General features: G+C 37.4%; 7 non-coding genes and 5 pseudogenes across 7 annotated transcripts; all 12 read right to left on the minus strand.

Annotated features, from left to right (window-relative positions):
* Nucleotides 1-567: 567 nt before the first annotated feature.
* LOC140149332 (U5 spliceosomal RNA) lies at nucleotides 568-687 on the minus strand. The gene has a single exon (XR_011858582.1). It is a non-coding gene; the product is annotated as a U5 spliceosomal RNA (small nuclear RNA).
* Nucleotides 688-2,808: 2,121 nt separating this feature from the next.
* Nucleotides 2,809-2,922, minus strand: LOC140149377 (U5 spliceosomal RNA; annotated as a pseudogene).
* A 616-nt stretch (nucleotides 2,923-3,538) lies between these two features.
* On the minus strand, nucleotides 3,539-3,658 carry LOC140149333 (U5 spliceosomal RNA). The gene has a single exon (XR_011858583.1). It is a non-coding gene; the product is annotated as a U5 spliceosomal RNA (small nuclear RNA).
* A 1,591-nt stretch (nucleotides 3,659-5,249) lies between these two features.
* LOC140149378 (U5 spliceosomal RNA) lies at nucleotides 5,250-5,363 on the minus strand (annotated as a pseudogene).
* Nucleotides 5,364-5,980: 617 nt separating this feature from the next.
* LOC140149353 (U5 spliceosomal RNA) lies at nucleotides 5,981-6,097 on the minus strand. The gene has a single exon (XR_011858602.1). It is a non-coding gene; the product is annotated as a U5 spliceosomal RNA (small nuclear RNA).
* A 2,122-nt stretch (nucleotides 6,098-8,219) lies between these two features.
* LOC140149379 (U5 spliceosomal RNA) lies at nucleotides 8,220-8,333 on the minus strand (annotated as a pseudogene).
* Nucleotides 8,334-8,946: 613 nt separating this feature from the next.
* LOC140149359 (U5 spliceosomal RNA) lies at nucleotides 8,947-9,066 on the minus strand. The gene has a single exon (XR_011858608.1). It is a non-coding gene; the product is annotated as a U5 spliceosomal RNA (small nuclear RNA).
* A 1,591-nt stretch (nucleotides 9,067-10,657) lies between these two features.
* Nucleotides 10,658-10,771, minus strand: LOC140149380 (U5 spliceosomal RNA; annotated as a pseudogene).
* A 615-nt stretch (nucleotides 10,772-11,386) lies between these two features.
* LOC140149354 (U5 spliceosomal RNA) lies at nucleotides 11,387-11,503 on the minus strand. The gene has a single exon (XR_011858603.1). It is a non-coding gene; the product is annotated as a U5 spliceosomal RNA (small nuclear RNA).
* Nucleotides 11,504-12,115: 612 nt separating this feature from the next.
* On the minus strand, nucleotides 12,116-12,235 carry LOC140149370 (U5 spliceosomal RNA). The gene has a single exon (XR_011858618.1). It is a non-coding gene; the product is annotated as a U5 spliceosomal RNA (small nuclear RNA).
* Nucleotides 12,236-12,849: 614 nt separating this feature from the next.
* LOC140149389 (U5 spliceosomal RNA) lies at nucleotides 12,850-12,970 on the minus strand. The gene has a single exon (XR_011858629.1). It is a non-coding gene; the product is annotated as a U5 spliceosomal RNA (small nuclear RNA).
* Nucleotides 12,971-14,562: 1,592 nt separating this feature from the next.
* LOC140149369 (U5 spliceosomal RNA) lies at nucleotides 14,563-14,676 on the minus strand (annotated as a pseudogene).
* Nucleotides 14,677-15,053: the final 377 nt, after the last annotated feature.

A 15,053-nucleotide genomic window follows, 5' to 3' on the forward strand; every position in this document is an offset into this window, starting at 1 on the left:
TCCATAGTGTTAAAAGGGTTTGCTTATGAATCACCTTCTTATTTATGAAGATATATATATTTTAACTGATGGCAAATTTAAAAGTGACTATGCAGTAAACCAGCCAAATTTATGAGCCAGATTAGAATAGGGCTTCAATTTCTAGCAGGAGCAGTTCACGATATTTTGCTATGCTGTGGGAAAATTTGATCTGCGTGAAACAAATTTTAAATTCACAAACTTCTCCCGCGATATCTTCACAGGAGATACTAGAGCACCCGATGCCTAGACCAAAATTAAAACAACGAATAATGCGTGAATTCCTGAATTATTAGGATGAAGAAACCCTATGGGATGATTGACTGGGTGAATTGGTTTCAGTAATTCATTATTTGTAATTTATGGTAATAAAAAGTTTAAAATAATTGAAGTTTCCTGAAACAGACATTTTTTGACTTCTCCACTCCCTCTAAATAATCCTGACTGCGGGCCTGTTGGTGACTTCGCTCCTATTTATTGGCCTAGCAGTCAGTGTTGCCATGATTTCTATCGGATATATGGGGAGATTCTGTATTTGTTTCTTTTGCTAGCTCTGCCAGAGGCAGAGCATTGAAAAATAATTATAGACTCATCTATTTGTTCCTCTGCACGGAAATCTTTAGTAAAAGGCGAAAGATTTATGCGTGTATTGCAGAGAAACCAGAGTAACTCAAAATAGTTTACTTTGAGACCCACTCTAAATACAGAATATGAATTCCATAGTGTTAAAAGGGTTTGCTTATGAATCACCTTATTTATGAAGATATATATATTTTAATTGATGGCAAATTTAAAAGTGACTATGCAGTAAACCAGCCAAATTTATGAGCCAGATTAGAGTAGGGCTCCAATTTCTGGCAGGAGCAGTTCACGATATTTTCCTATGCTGTGGGAAAATTTGATCTGCGTGAAACAAATTTTAAATTCACAAACTTCTTCCGCGATATCTTCACAGGAGATACTAGAGCACCCGATGCCTAGACCAAAATTAAAACAACGAATAATGCGTGATTTCCTGAATTATTAGGATGAAGAAACCCTATGGGATGATTGACTGGGTGAATCAGTTTCAGTAATTCATTAGTTGTAATTTATGGCAATAAAAAGTTTAAAATAATTGGAAGTTTCCTGACACAAACATTTTGCGACTTCTCCACTCCCTCTAAATAATCCTGACTGTGGGCCAGTTGGTGACTTCGCTCCTATTTATGGGCCTAGCAGTCAGTGTTGCCATGATTTCTATCGCGTATATGGGGAAATTCTGTCTTTGTTTCTTTTGCTAGCTCTGCCAGAGGCAGAGCCAGAGAGTTGATATTCTTGAGAGGGCACTCTATTCACGTGGTTTCTTTTCCAACGCTAAAAGATCACGAATTTTGGTGGTTTGCAAATGAAAAGTGTCCGCACTATCGATTGATTACGTAACTGTTATGAATAATTTATTAGGTTTTTCAATGCAATCGCCTCGACCCATTAATACATATTATCTGTATTATCAAAGTACTTGGAACAGCAATCCGGTGAGTTCACTGAACTACGCCCTAATATTGATGGAGTTTTAATGGCGTTAATCCTCTCCATACACAGATGAACAAATACAATAGATGAAGGTCAACACGTATGACCTCCTATGTGACATGTTATATGTGATGTACAAAACCTGAATATCATAAAGATCAGTATTCGTTTGTGCATATGAACTGCACATTTACGTTGCTAAATATTACTCATCATATATAATGACAAATATTGGTATTATGACAATACGGTATATACATTGTATATAAAACGACTAATAGATCCTACTATCATGGCGTCAGGTCAATGTTCATCATATCCCGTATGTTTCTTAAAATCCATTCATATTTGAGACAAATTGCTGTGCCCATTTTATAGGTGCACAGGTAGATCCGTGTTTTTTTAATTTTCATTTCCTTTTAATGAAAGAATTAAGGTTTCCCACTGCACGGGGGCCATAAGGGTGATACTAATTTTAATGCTATATTTTCAAAACGAATACGTGTTCCCGATTGGCTCTATAGAGATTTCACAAAAAAAGGTATTTCTAGTACAATGCAGCGTCGGACTCTAGCTGAGAGCGTAGCCTAAGTCATTATAGACTCCAAAAAGGGCTCTCCCAGGGCGATGTGACTTCATAAGGGCAATGTCGGGGATTATAGGACACAATCGATGGGGAGAGATGAGGTCCGACCAGGTCCGACCGAGACTCCTACACAGGTTACGCTCCCAGTGGAGGGGCGGAACCAAACTGGCTGATGTGGAGACTAAGCCAGTTTGCGTCGGTCTGATACTCGTCTTTGACCATGCGCAGATCTGGCTGGTCAGGAAGATATTTAATATCCCGAATTTATAATATGCCTACCAGTTCCATCTATAACCGAATTGCTAGAGAATATTTGTTACCATGTTTAATAAATTCGTATTAATCGTATAATAAAATGTGGCCAAATGTATATTTGTGTACATAGTGTTTGGATCCACTCTTCTACGGACTTGGCTACTAAGCATGTCGGGAAGGATATGGCGGTATGCTGACCTGGGTCAATATGTTCTGAGCAGATGAGGTCCGACCAATTGCCTTCGACCTTGTGTGCGATCAAGTGTGACAGGCAATTCCCAATATCATAGTAAATTCCCTGGCTCTCCATACACAAATGAACAAACACAAAGGAGGGTAGTCTCCTCCGTGACCAGCTTGATTTCGATGGAGCGAAACCAAATTGGCTGCAGAGGAGACGGGTAATTTTGCCATGCAAATGAGGTGAGTGTCATAGCCCTGGCAGAGCATTGAAAAATAATTATAGACTCATCTATTTGTTCCTCTGCACGGAAATCTTTAGTAAAAGGCGAAAGATTTATGCGTGTATTGCAGAGAAACCAGAGTAACTCAAAATAGTTTACTTTGAGACCCACTCTAAATACAGAATATGAATTCCATAGTGTTAAAAGGGTTTGCTTATGAATCACCTTCTTATTTATGAAGATATATATATTTTAATTGATGGCAAATTTAAAAGTGACTATGCAGTAAACCAGCCAAATTTATGAGCCAGATTAGAATAGGGCTTCAATTTCTGGCAGGAGCAGTTCACGATATTTTCCTATGCTGTGGGAAAATTTGATCTGCGTGAAACAAATTTTAAATTCACAAACTTCTCCCGCGATATCTTCACATGAGATACTAGAGCACTCGATGCCTAGACCAAATTTAAAACAACGAATAATGCGTGATTTCCTGAATTATTAGGATGAAGAAACCCTATGGGATGATTGACTGGGTGAATCGGTTTCAGTAATTCATTATTTGTAATTTATGGTAATAAAAAGTTTAAAATAATTGAAGTTTCCTGAAACAGACATTTTTGTGACTTCTCCACTCCCTCTAAATAATCCTGACTGCGGGCCTGTTGGTGACTTCGCTCCTATTTATTGGCCTAGCAGTCAGTGTTGCTCATGATTTCTATCGGGTATATGGGGAGATTCTGTCTTTGTTTCTTTTGCTAGCTCTGCCAGAGGCAGAGCATTGAAAAATAATTATAGACTCATCTATTTGTTCCTCTGCACGGAAATCTTTAGTAAAAGGCGAAAGATTTATGCGTGTATTGCAGAGAAACCAGAGTAACTCAAAATAGTTTACTTTGAGACCCACTCTAAATACAGAATATGAATTCCATAGTGTTAAAAGGGTTTGCTTATGAATCACCTTATTTATGAAGATATATATATTTTAATTGATGGCAAATTTAAAAGTGACTATGCAGTAAACCAGCCAAATTTATGAGCCACATTAGAGTAGGGCTCCAATTTCTGGCAGGAGCAGTTCACGATATTTTCCTATGCTGTGGGAAAATTTGATCTGCGTGAAACAAATTTTAAATTCACAAACTTCTTCCGCGATATCTTCACAGGAGATACTAGAGCACCCGATGCCTAGACCAAAATTAAAACAACGAATAATGCGTGATTTCCTGAATTATTAGGATGAAGAAACCCTATGGGATGATTGACTGGGTGAATCAGTTTCAGTAATTCATTAGTTGTAATTTATGGCAATAAAAAGTTTAAAATAATTGGAAGTTTCCTGACACAAACATTTTTGCGACTTCTCCACTTCCTCAATATAGTCCTGACTGTGGGCCAGTTGGTGACTTCGCTCCTATTTATGGGCCTAGCAGTCAGTGTTGCCATGATTTCTATCGCGTATATGGGGAAATTCTGTCTTTGTTTCTTTTGCTAGCTCTGCCAGAGGCAGAGCCAGAGAGTTGATATTCTTGAGAGGGCACTCTATTCACGTGGTTTCTTTTCCAACGCTAAAAGATCACGAATTTTGGTGGTTTGCAAATGAAAAGTGTCCGCACTATCGATTGATTACGTAACTGTTATGAATAATTTATTAGGTTTTTCAATGCAATCGCCTCGACCCATTAATACATATTATCTGTATTATCAAAGTACTTGGAACAGCAATCCGGTGAGTTCACTGAACTACGCCCTAATATTGATGGAGTTTTAATGGCGTTAATCCTCTCCATACACAGATGAACAAATACAATAGATGAAGGTCAACACGTATGACCTCCTATGTGACATGTTATATGTGATGTACAAAAACCTGAATATCGTAAAGATCAGTATTCGTTTGTGCATATGAACTGCACATTTACGTTGCTAAATATTACTCATCATATATAATGACAAATATTGGTATTATGACAATACGGTATATACATTGTATATAAAACGACTAATAGATCCTACTATCATGGCGTCAGGTCAATGTTCATCATATCCCGTATGTTTCTTAAAATCCATTCATATTTGAGACAAATTGCTGTGCCCATTTTATAGGTGCACAGGTAGATCCGTGTTTTTTAATTTTCATTTCCTTTTAATGAAAGAATTAAGGTTTTCCACTGCACGGGGGCCATAAGGGTGATACTAATTTTAATGCTATATTTTCAAAACGAATACGTGTTCCCGATTGGCTCTATAGCGATTTCACAAAAAAGGTATTTCTAGTACAATGCAGCGTCGGACTCTAGCTGAGAGCGTAGCCTAAGTCATTATAGACTCCAAAAAGGGCTCTCCATACACAAATGAACAAACACAAGGAGGGTAGTCTCCTCCGTGACCAGCTTGATTTCGATGGAGCGAAACCAAATTGGCTGCAGAGGAGACGGGTAATTTTGCCATGCAAATGAGGTGAGTGTCATAGCCCTGGCAGAGCATTGAAAAATAATTATAGACTCATCTATTTGTTCCTCTGCACGGAAATCTTTAGTAAAAGGCGAAAGATTTATGCGTGTATTGCAGAGAAACCAGAGTAACTCAAAATAGTTTACTTTGAGACCCACTCTAAATACAGAATATGAATTCCATAGTGTTAAAAGGGTTTGCTTATGAATCACCTTCTTATTTATGAAGATATATATATTTTAATTGATGGCAAATTTAAAAGTGACTATGCAGTAAACCAGCCAAATTTATGAGCCAGATTAGAATAGGGCTTCAATTTCTGGCAGGAGCAGTTCACGATATTTTCCTATGCTGTGGGAAAATTTGATCTGCGTGAAACAAATTTTAAATTCACAAACTTCTCCCGCGATATCTTCACATGAGATACTAGAGCACCCGATGCCTAGACCAAATTTAAAACAACGAATAATGCGTGATTTCCTGAATTATTAGGATGAAGAAACCCTATGGGATGATTGACTGGGTGAATCGGTTTCAGTAATTCATTATTTGTAATTTATGGTAATAAAAAGTTTAAAATAATTGAAGTTTCCTGAAACAGACATTTTGTGACTTCTCCACTCCCTCTAAATAATCCTGACTGCGGGCCTGTTGGTGACTTCGCTCCTATTTATTGGCCTAGCAGTCAGTGTTGCTCATATGATTTCTATCGGGTATATGGGGAGATTCTGTCTTTGTTTCTTTTGCTAGCTCTGCCAGCAGAGCATTGAAAAATAATTATAGACTCATCTATTTGTTCCTCTGCACGGAAATCTTTAGTAAAAGGCGAAAGATTTATGCGTGTATTGCAGAGAAACCAGAGTAACTCAAAATAGTTTACTTTGAGACCCACTCTAAATACAGAATATGAATTCCATAGTGTTCAAAGGGTTTGCTTATGAATCACCTTATTTATGAAGATATATATATTTTAATTGATGCCAAATTTAAAAGTGACTATGCAGTAAACCAGCCAAATTTATGAGCCACATTAGAGTAGGGCTCCAATTTCTGGCAGGAGCAGTTCACGATATTTTCCTATGCTGTGGGAAAATTTGATCTGCGTGAAACAAATTTTAAATTCACAAACTTCTTCCGCGATATCTTCACAGGAGATACTAGAGCACCCGATGCCTAGACCAAAATTAAAACAACGAATAATGCGTGATTTCCTGAATTATTAGGATGAAGAAACCCTATGGGATGATTGACTGGGTGAATCAGTTTCAGTAATTCATTAGTTGTAATTTATGGCAATAAAAAGTTTAAAATAATTGGAAGTTTCCTGACACAAACATTTTTGCTTCTTCTCCACTCCATTCTAAATAATCCTGACTGTGGGCCAGTTGGTGACTTCGCTCCTATTTATGGGCCTAGCAGTCAGTGTTGCCATGATTTCTATCGCGTATATGGGGAAATTCTGTCTTTGTTTCTTTTGCTAGCTCTGCCAGAGGCAGAGCCAGAGAGTTGATATTCTTGAGAGGGCACTCTATTCACGTGGTTTCTTTTCCAACGCTAAAAGATCACGAATTTTGGTGGTTTGCAAATGAAAAGTGTCCGCACTATCGATTGATTACGTAACTGTTATGAATAATTTATTAGGTTTTTCAATGCAATCGCCTCGACCCATTAATACATATTATCTGTATTATCAAAGTACTTGGAACAGCAATCCGGTGAGTTCACTGAACTACGCCCTAATATTGATGGAGTTTTAATGGCGTTAATCCTCTCCATACACAGATGAACAAATACAATAGATGAAGGTCAACACGTATGACCTCCTATGTGACATGTTATATGTGATGTACAAAAACCTGAATATCATAAAGATCAGTATTCGTTTGTGCATATGAACTGCACATTTACGTTGCTAAATATTACTCATCATATATAATGACAAATATTGGTATTATGACAATACGGTATATACATTGTATATAAAACGACTAATAGATCCTACTATCATGGCGTCAGGTCAATGTTCATCATATCCCGTATGTTTCTTAAAATCCATTCATATTTGAGACAAATTGCTGTGCCCATTTTATAGGTGCACAGGTAGATCCGTGTTTTTTTAATTTTCATTTCCTTTTAATGAAAGAATTAAGGTTTCCCACTGCACGGGGGCCATAAGGGTGATACTAATTTTAATGCTATATTTTCAAAACGAATACGTGTTCCCGATTGGCTCTATAGCGATTTCACAAAAAAAGGTATTTCTAGTACAATGCAGCGTCGGACTCTAGCTGAGAGCGTAGCCTAAGTCATTATAGACTCCAAAAAGGGCTCTCCCAGGGCGATGTGACTTCATAAGGGCAATGTCGGGGATTATAGGACACAATCGATGGGGAGAGATGAGGTCCGACCAGGTCCGACCGAGACTCCTACACAGGTTACGCTCCCTGTGGAGGGGCGGAGCCAAACTGGCTGATGTGGAGACTAAGCCAGTTTGCGTCGGTCTGATACTCGTCTTTGACCATGCGCAGATCTGGCTGGTCAGGAAGATATTTAATATCCCGAATTTATAATATGCCTACCAGTTCCATCTATAACCGAATTGCTAGAGAATATTTGTTACCATGTTTAATAAATTCGTATTAATCGTATAATAAAATGTGGCCAAATGTATATTTGTGTACATAGTGTTTGGATCCACTCTTCTACGGACTTGGCTACTAAGCATGTCGGGAAGGATATGGCGGTATGCTGACCTGGGTCAATATGTTCTGAGCAGATGAGGTCCGACCAATTGCCTTCGACCTTGTGTGCGATCAAGTGTGACAGGCAATTCCCAATATCATAGTAAATTCCTGGCTCTCCATACACAAATGAACAAACACAAGGAGGGTAGTCTCCTCCGTGACCAGCTTGATTTCGATGGAGCGAAACCAAATTGGCTGCAGAGGAGACGGGTAATTTTGCCATGCAAATGAGGTGAGTGTCATAGCCCTGGCAGAGCATTGAAAAATAATTATAGACTCATCTATTTGTTCCTCTGCACGGAAATCTTTAGTAAAAGGCGAAAGATTTATGCGTGTATTGCAGAGAAACCAGAGTAACTCAAAATAGTTTACTTTGAGACCCACTCTAAATACAGAATATGAATTCCATAGTGTTAAAAGGGTTTGCTTATGAATCACCTTCTTATTTATGAAGATATATATATTTTAATTGATGGCAAATTTAAAAGTGACTATGCAGTAAACCAGCCAAATTTATGAGCCAGATTAGAATAGGGCTTCAATTTCTGGCAGGAGCAGTTCACGATATTTTCCTATGCTGTGGGAAAATTTGATCTGCGTGAAACAAATTTTAAATTCACAAACTTCTCCCGCGATATCTTCACATGAGATACTAGAGCACTCGATGCCTAGACCAAATTTAAAACAACGAATAATGCGTGATTTCCTGAATTATTAGGATGAAGAAACCCTATGGGATGATTGACTGGGTGAATCGGTTTCAGTAATTCATTATTTGTAATTTATGGTAATAAAAGTTTAAAATAATTGAAGTTTCCTGAAACAGACATTTTGTGACTTCTCCACTCCCTCTAAATAATCCTGACTGCGGGCCTGTTGGTGACTTCGCTCCTATTTATTGGCCTAGCAGTCAGTATTGTCATTATTTCTATCGGGTATATGGGGAGATTCTGTCTTTGTTTCTTTTGCTAGCTCTGCCAGAGGCAGAGCAATGAAAAATAATTATAGACTCATCTATTTGTTCCTCTGCACGGAAATCTTTAGTAAAAGGCGAAAGATTTATGCGTGTATTGCAGAGAAACCAGAGTAACTCAAAATAGTTTACTTTGAGACCCACTCTAAATACAGAATATGAATTCCATAGTGTTAAAAGGGTTTGCTTATGAATCACCTTATTTATGAAGATATATATATTTTAATTGATGGCAAATTTAAAAGTGACTATGCAGTAAACCAGCCAAATTTATGAGCCACATTAGAGTAGGGCTCCAATTTCTGGCAGGAGCAGTTCACGATATTTTCCTATGCTGTGGGAAAATTTGATCTGCGTGAAACAAATTTTAAATTCACAAACTTCTTCCGCGATATCTTCACAGGAGATACTAGAGCACCCGATGCCTAGACCAAAATTAAAACAACGAATAATGCGTGATTTCCTGAATTATTAGGATGAAGAAACCCTATGGGATGATTGACTGGGTGAATCAGTTTCAGTAATTCATTAGTTGTAATTTATGGCAATAAAAAGTTTAAAATAATTGGAAGTTTCCTGACACAAACATTTTTGCGACTTCTCCACTCCTCTAAATAATCCTGACTGTGGGCCAGTTGGTGACTTCGCTCCTATTTATGGGCCTAGCAGTCAGTGTTGCCATGATTTCTATCGCGTATATGGGGAAATTCTGTCTTTGTTTCTTTTGCTAGCTCTGCCAGAGGCAGAGCCAGAGAGTTGATATTCTTGAGAGGGCACTCTATTCACGTGGTTTCTTTTCCAACGCTAAAAGATCACGAATTTTGGTGGTTTGCAAATGAAAAGTGTCCGCACTATCGATTGATTACGTAACTGTTATGAATAATTTATTAGGTTTTTCAATGCAATCGCCTCGACCCATTAATACATATTATCTGTATTATCAAAGTACTTGGAACAGCAATCCGGTGAGTTCACTGAACTACGCCCTAATATTGATGGAGTTTTAATGGCGTTAATCCTCTCCATACACAGATGAACAAATACAATAGATGAAGGTCAACACGTATGACCTCCTATGTGACATGTTATATGTGATGTACAAAAACCTGAATATCGTAAAGATCAGTATTCGTTTGTGCATATGAACTGCACATTTACGTTGCTAAATATTACTCATCATATATAATGACAAATATTGGTATTATGACAATACGGTATATACATTGTATATAAAACGACTAATAGATCCTACTATCATGGCGTCAGGTCAATGTTCATCATATCCCGTATGTTTCTTAAAATCCATTCATATTTGAGACAAATTGCTGTGCCCATTTTATAGGTGCACAGGTAGATCCGTGTTTTTTTAATTTTCATTTCCTTTTAATGAAAGAATTAAGGTTTTCCACTGCACGGGGGCCATAAGGGTGATACTAATTTTAATGCTATATTTTCAAAACGAATACGTGTTCCCGATTGGCTCTATAGCGATTTCACAAAAAAGGTATTTCTAGTACAATGCAGCGTCGGACTCTAGCTGAGAGCGTAGCCTAAGTCATTATAGACTCCAAAAGGGCTCTCCATACACAAATGAACAAACACAAAGGAGGGTAGTCTCCTCCGTGACCAGCTTGATTTCGATGGAGCGAAACCAAATTGGCTGCAGAGGAGACGGGTAATTTTGCCATGCAAATGAGGTGAGTGTCATAGCCCTGGCAGAGCATTGAAAAATAATTATAGACTCATCTATTTGTTCCTCTGCACGGAAATCTTTAGTAAAAGGCGAAAGATTTATGCGTGTATTGCAGAGAAACCAGAGTAACTCAAAATAGTTTACTTTGAGACCCACTCTAAATACAGAATATGAATTCCATAGTGTTAAAAGGGTTTGCTTATGAATCACCTTCTTATTTATGAAGATATATATATTTTAATTGATGGCAAATTTAAAAGTGACTATGCAGTAAACCAGCCAAATTTATGAGCCAGATTAGAATAGGGCTTCAATTTCTGGCAGGAGCAGTTCACGATATTTTCCTATGCTGTGGGAAAATTTGATCTGCGTGAAACAAATTTTAAATTCACAAACTTCTCCCGCGATATCTTCACATGAGATACTAGAGCACCCGATGCCTAGACCAAATTTAAAACAACGAATAATGCGTGATTTCCTGAATTATTAGGATGAAGAAACCCTATGGGATGATTGACTGGGTGAATCGGTTTCAGTAATTCATTATTTGTAATTTATGGTAATAAAAAGTTTAAAATAATTGAAGTTTCCTGAAACAGACATTTTTGTGACTTCTCCACTCCCTCTAAATAATCCTGACTGCGGGCCTGTTGGTGACTTCGCTCCTATTTATTGGCCTAGCAGTCAGTGTTGCCATGATTTCTATCGGGTATATGGGGAGATTCTGTCTTTGTTTCTTTTGCTAGCTCTGCCAGCAGAGCATTGAAAAATAATTATAGACTCATCTATTTGTTCCTCTGCACGGAAATCTTTAGTAAAAGGCGAAAGATTTATGCGTGTATTGCAGAGAAACCAGAGTAACTCAAAATAGTTTACTTTGAGACCCACTCTAAATACAGAATATGAATTCCATAGTGTTAAAAGGGTTTGCTTATGAATCACCTTATTTATGAAGATATATATATTTTAATTGATGGCAAATTTAAAAGTGACTATGCAGTAAACCAGCCAAATTTATGAGCCACATTAGAGTAGGGCTCCAATTTCTGGCAGGAGCAGTTCACGATATTTTCCTATGCTGTGGGAAAATTTGATCTGCGTGAAACAAATTTTAAATTCACAAACTTCTTCCGCGATATCTTCACAGGAGATACTAGAGCACCCGATGCCTAGACCAAAATTAAAACAACGAATAATGCGTGATTTCCTGAATTATTAGGATGAAGAAACCCTATGGGATGATTGACTGGGTGAATCAGTTTCAGTAATTCATTAGTTGTAATTTATGGCAATAAAAAGTTTAAAATAATTGGAAGTTTCCTGACACAAACATTTTTGCGACTTCTCCACTCCTCTAAATAATCCTGACTGTGGGCCAGTTGGTGACTTCGCTCCTATTTATGGGCCTAGCAGTCAGTGTTGCCATGATTTCTATCGCGTATATGGGGAAATTCTGTCTTTGTTTCTTTTGCTAGCTCTGCCAGAGGCAGAGCATTGAAAAATAATTATAGACTCATCTATTTGTTCCTCTGCACGAAAATCTTTAGTAAAAGGCGAAAGATTTATGCGTGTATTGCAGAGAAACCAGAGTAACTCAAAATAGTTTACTTTGAGACCCACTCTAAATACAGAATATGAATTCCATAGTGTTAAAAGGGTTTGCTTATGAATCACCTTCTTATTTATGAAGATATATATATTTTAATTGATGGCAAATTTAAAAGTGACTATGCAGTAAACCAGCCAAATTTATGAGCCAGATTAGAATAGGGCTTCAATTTCTGGCAGGAGCAGTTCACGATATTTTCCTATGCTGTGGGAAAATTTGATCTGCGTGAAACAAATTTTAAATTCACAAACTTCTCCCGCGATATCTTCACATGAGATACTAGAGCACTCGATGCCTAGACCAAATTTAAAACAACGAATAATGCGTGATTTCCTGAATTATTAGGATGAAGAAACCCTATGGGATGATTGACTGGGTGAATCGGTTTCAGTAATTCATTATTTGTAATTTATGGTAATAAAAAGTTTAAAATAATTGAAGTTTCCTGAAACAGACATTTTTTGACTTCTCCACTCCCTCTAAATAATCCTGACTGCGGGCCTGTTGGTGACTTCGCTCCTATTTATTGGCCTAGCAGTCAGTATTGCCATGATTTCTATCGGGTATATGGGGAGATTCTGTCTTTGTTTCTTTTGCTAGCTCTGCCAGAGGGAGAGCATTGAAAAATAATTATAGACTCATCTATTTGTTCCTCTGCACGGAAATCTTTAGTAAAAAGGCGAAAGATTTATGCGTGTATTGCAGAGAAACCAGAGTAACTCAAAATAGTTTACTTTGAGACCCACTCTAAATACAGAATATGAATTCCATAGTGTTAAAAGGGTTTGCTTATGAATCACCTTATTTATGAAGATATATATATTTTAATTGATGGCAAATTTAAAAGTGACTATGCAGTAAACCAGCCAAATTTATGAGCCACATTAGAGTAGGGCTCCAATTTCTGGCAGGAGCAGTTCACGATATTTTCCTATGCTGTGGGAAAATTTGATCTGCGTGAAACAAATTTTAAATTCACAAACTTCTTCCGCGATATCTTCACAGGAGATACTAGAGCACCCGATGCCTAGACCAAAATTAAAACAACGAATAATGCGTGATTTCCTGAATTATTAGGATGAAGAAACCCTATGGGATGATTGACTGGGTGAATCAGTTTCAGTAATTCATTAGTTGTAATTTATGGCAATAAAAAGTTTAAAATAATTGGAAGTTTCCTGACACAAACATTTTGCGACTTCTCCACTCCTCTAAATAATCCTGACTGTGGGCCAGTTGGTGACTTCGCTCCTATTTATGGGCCTAGCAGTCAGTGTTGCCATGATTTCTATCGCGTATATGGGGAAATTCTGTCTTTGTTTCTTTTGCTAGCTCTGCCAGAGGCAGAGCCAGAGAGATTGATATTCTTGAGAGGGCACTCTATTCACGTGGTTTCTTTTCCAACGCTAAAAGATCACGAATTTTGGTGGTTTGCAAATGAAAAGTGTCCGCACTATCGATTGATTACGTAACTGTTATGAATAATTTATTAGGTTTTTCAATGCAATCGCCTCGACCCATTAATACATATTATCTGTATTATCAAAGTACTTGGAACAGCAATCCGGTGAGTTCACTGAACTACGCCCTAATATTGATGGAGTTTTAATGGCGTTAATCCTCTCCATACACAGATGAACAAATACAATAGATGAAGGTCAACACGTATGACCTCCTATGTGACATGTTATATGTGATGTACAAAAACCTGAATATCGTAAAGATCAGTATTCGTTTGTGCATATGAACTGCACATTTACGTTGCTAAATATTACTCATCATATATAATGACAAATATTGGTATTATGACAATACGGTATATACATTGTATATAAAACGACTAATAGATCCTACTATCATGGCGTCAGGTCAATGTTCATCATATCCCGTATGTTTCTTAAAATCCATTCATATTTGAGACAAATTGCTGTGCCCATTTTATAGGTGCACAGGTAGATCCGTGTTTTTTTAATTTTCATTTCCTTTTAATGAAAGAATTAAGGTTTTCCACTGCACGGGGGCCATAAGGGTGATACTAATTTTAATGCTATATTTTCAAAACGAATACGTGTTCCCGATTGGCTCTATAGCGATTTCACCAAAAAGGTATTTCTAGTACAAAGCAGCGTCGGACGCTAGCTGAGAGCGTCACCTAAGTCATAATAGACTCCAAAAAGGGCTCTCCATACACAAATGAACAAACACAAAGGAGGGTAGTCTCCTCCGTGACCAGCTTGATTTCGATGGAGCGAAACCAAATTGGCTGCAGAGGAGACGGGTAATTTTGCCATGCAAATGAGGTGAGTGTCATAGCCCTGGCAGAGCATTGAAAAATAATTATAGACTCATCTATTTGTTCCTCTGCACGGAAATCTTTAGTAAAAGGCGAAAGATTTATGCGTTTATTGCAGAGAAACCAGAGTAACTCAAAATAGTTTACTTTGAGACCCACTCTAAATACAGAATATGAATTCCATAGTGTTAAAAGGGTTTGCTTATGAATCACCTTCTTATTTATGAAGATATATATATTTTAATTGATGGCAAATTTAAAAGTGACTATGCAGTAAACCAGCCAAATTTATGAGCCAGATTAGAATAGGGCTTCAATTTCTGGCAGGAGCAGTTCACGATATTTTCCTATGCTGTGGGAAAATTTGATCTGCGTGAAACAAATTTTAAATTCACAAACTTCTCCCGCGATATCTTCACATGAGATACTAGAGCACCCGATGCCTAGACCAAATTTAAAACAACGAATAATGCGTGATTTCCTGAATTATTAGGATGAAGAAACCCTAT

The sequence above is a fragment of the Amphiura filiformis genome, chromosome 3 (assembly GCF_039555335.1).
Source record: "Amphiura filiformis chromosome 3, Afil_fr2py, whole genome shotgun sequence".
In the NCBI taxonomy this organism is placed as follows: domain Eukaryota; kingdom Metazoa; phylum Echinodermata; class Ophiuroidea; order Amphilepidida; family Amphiuridae; genus Amphiura; species Amphiura filiformis.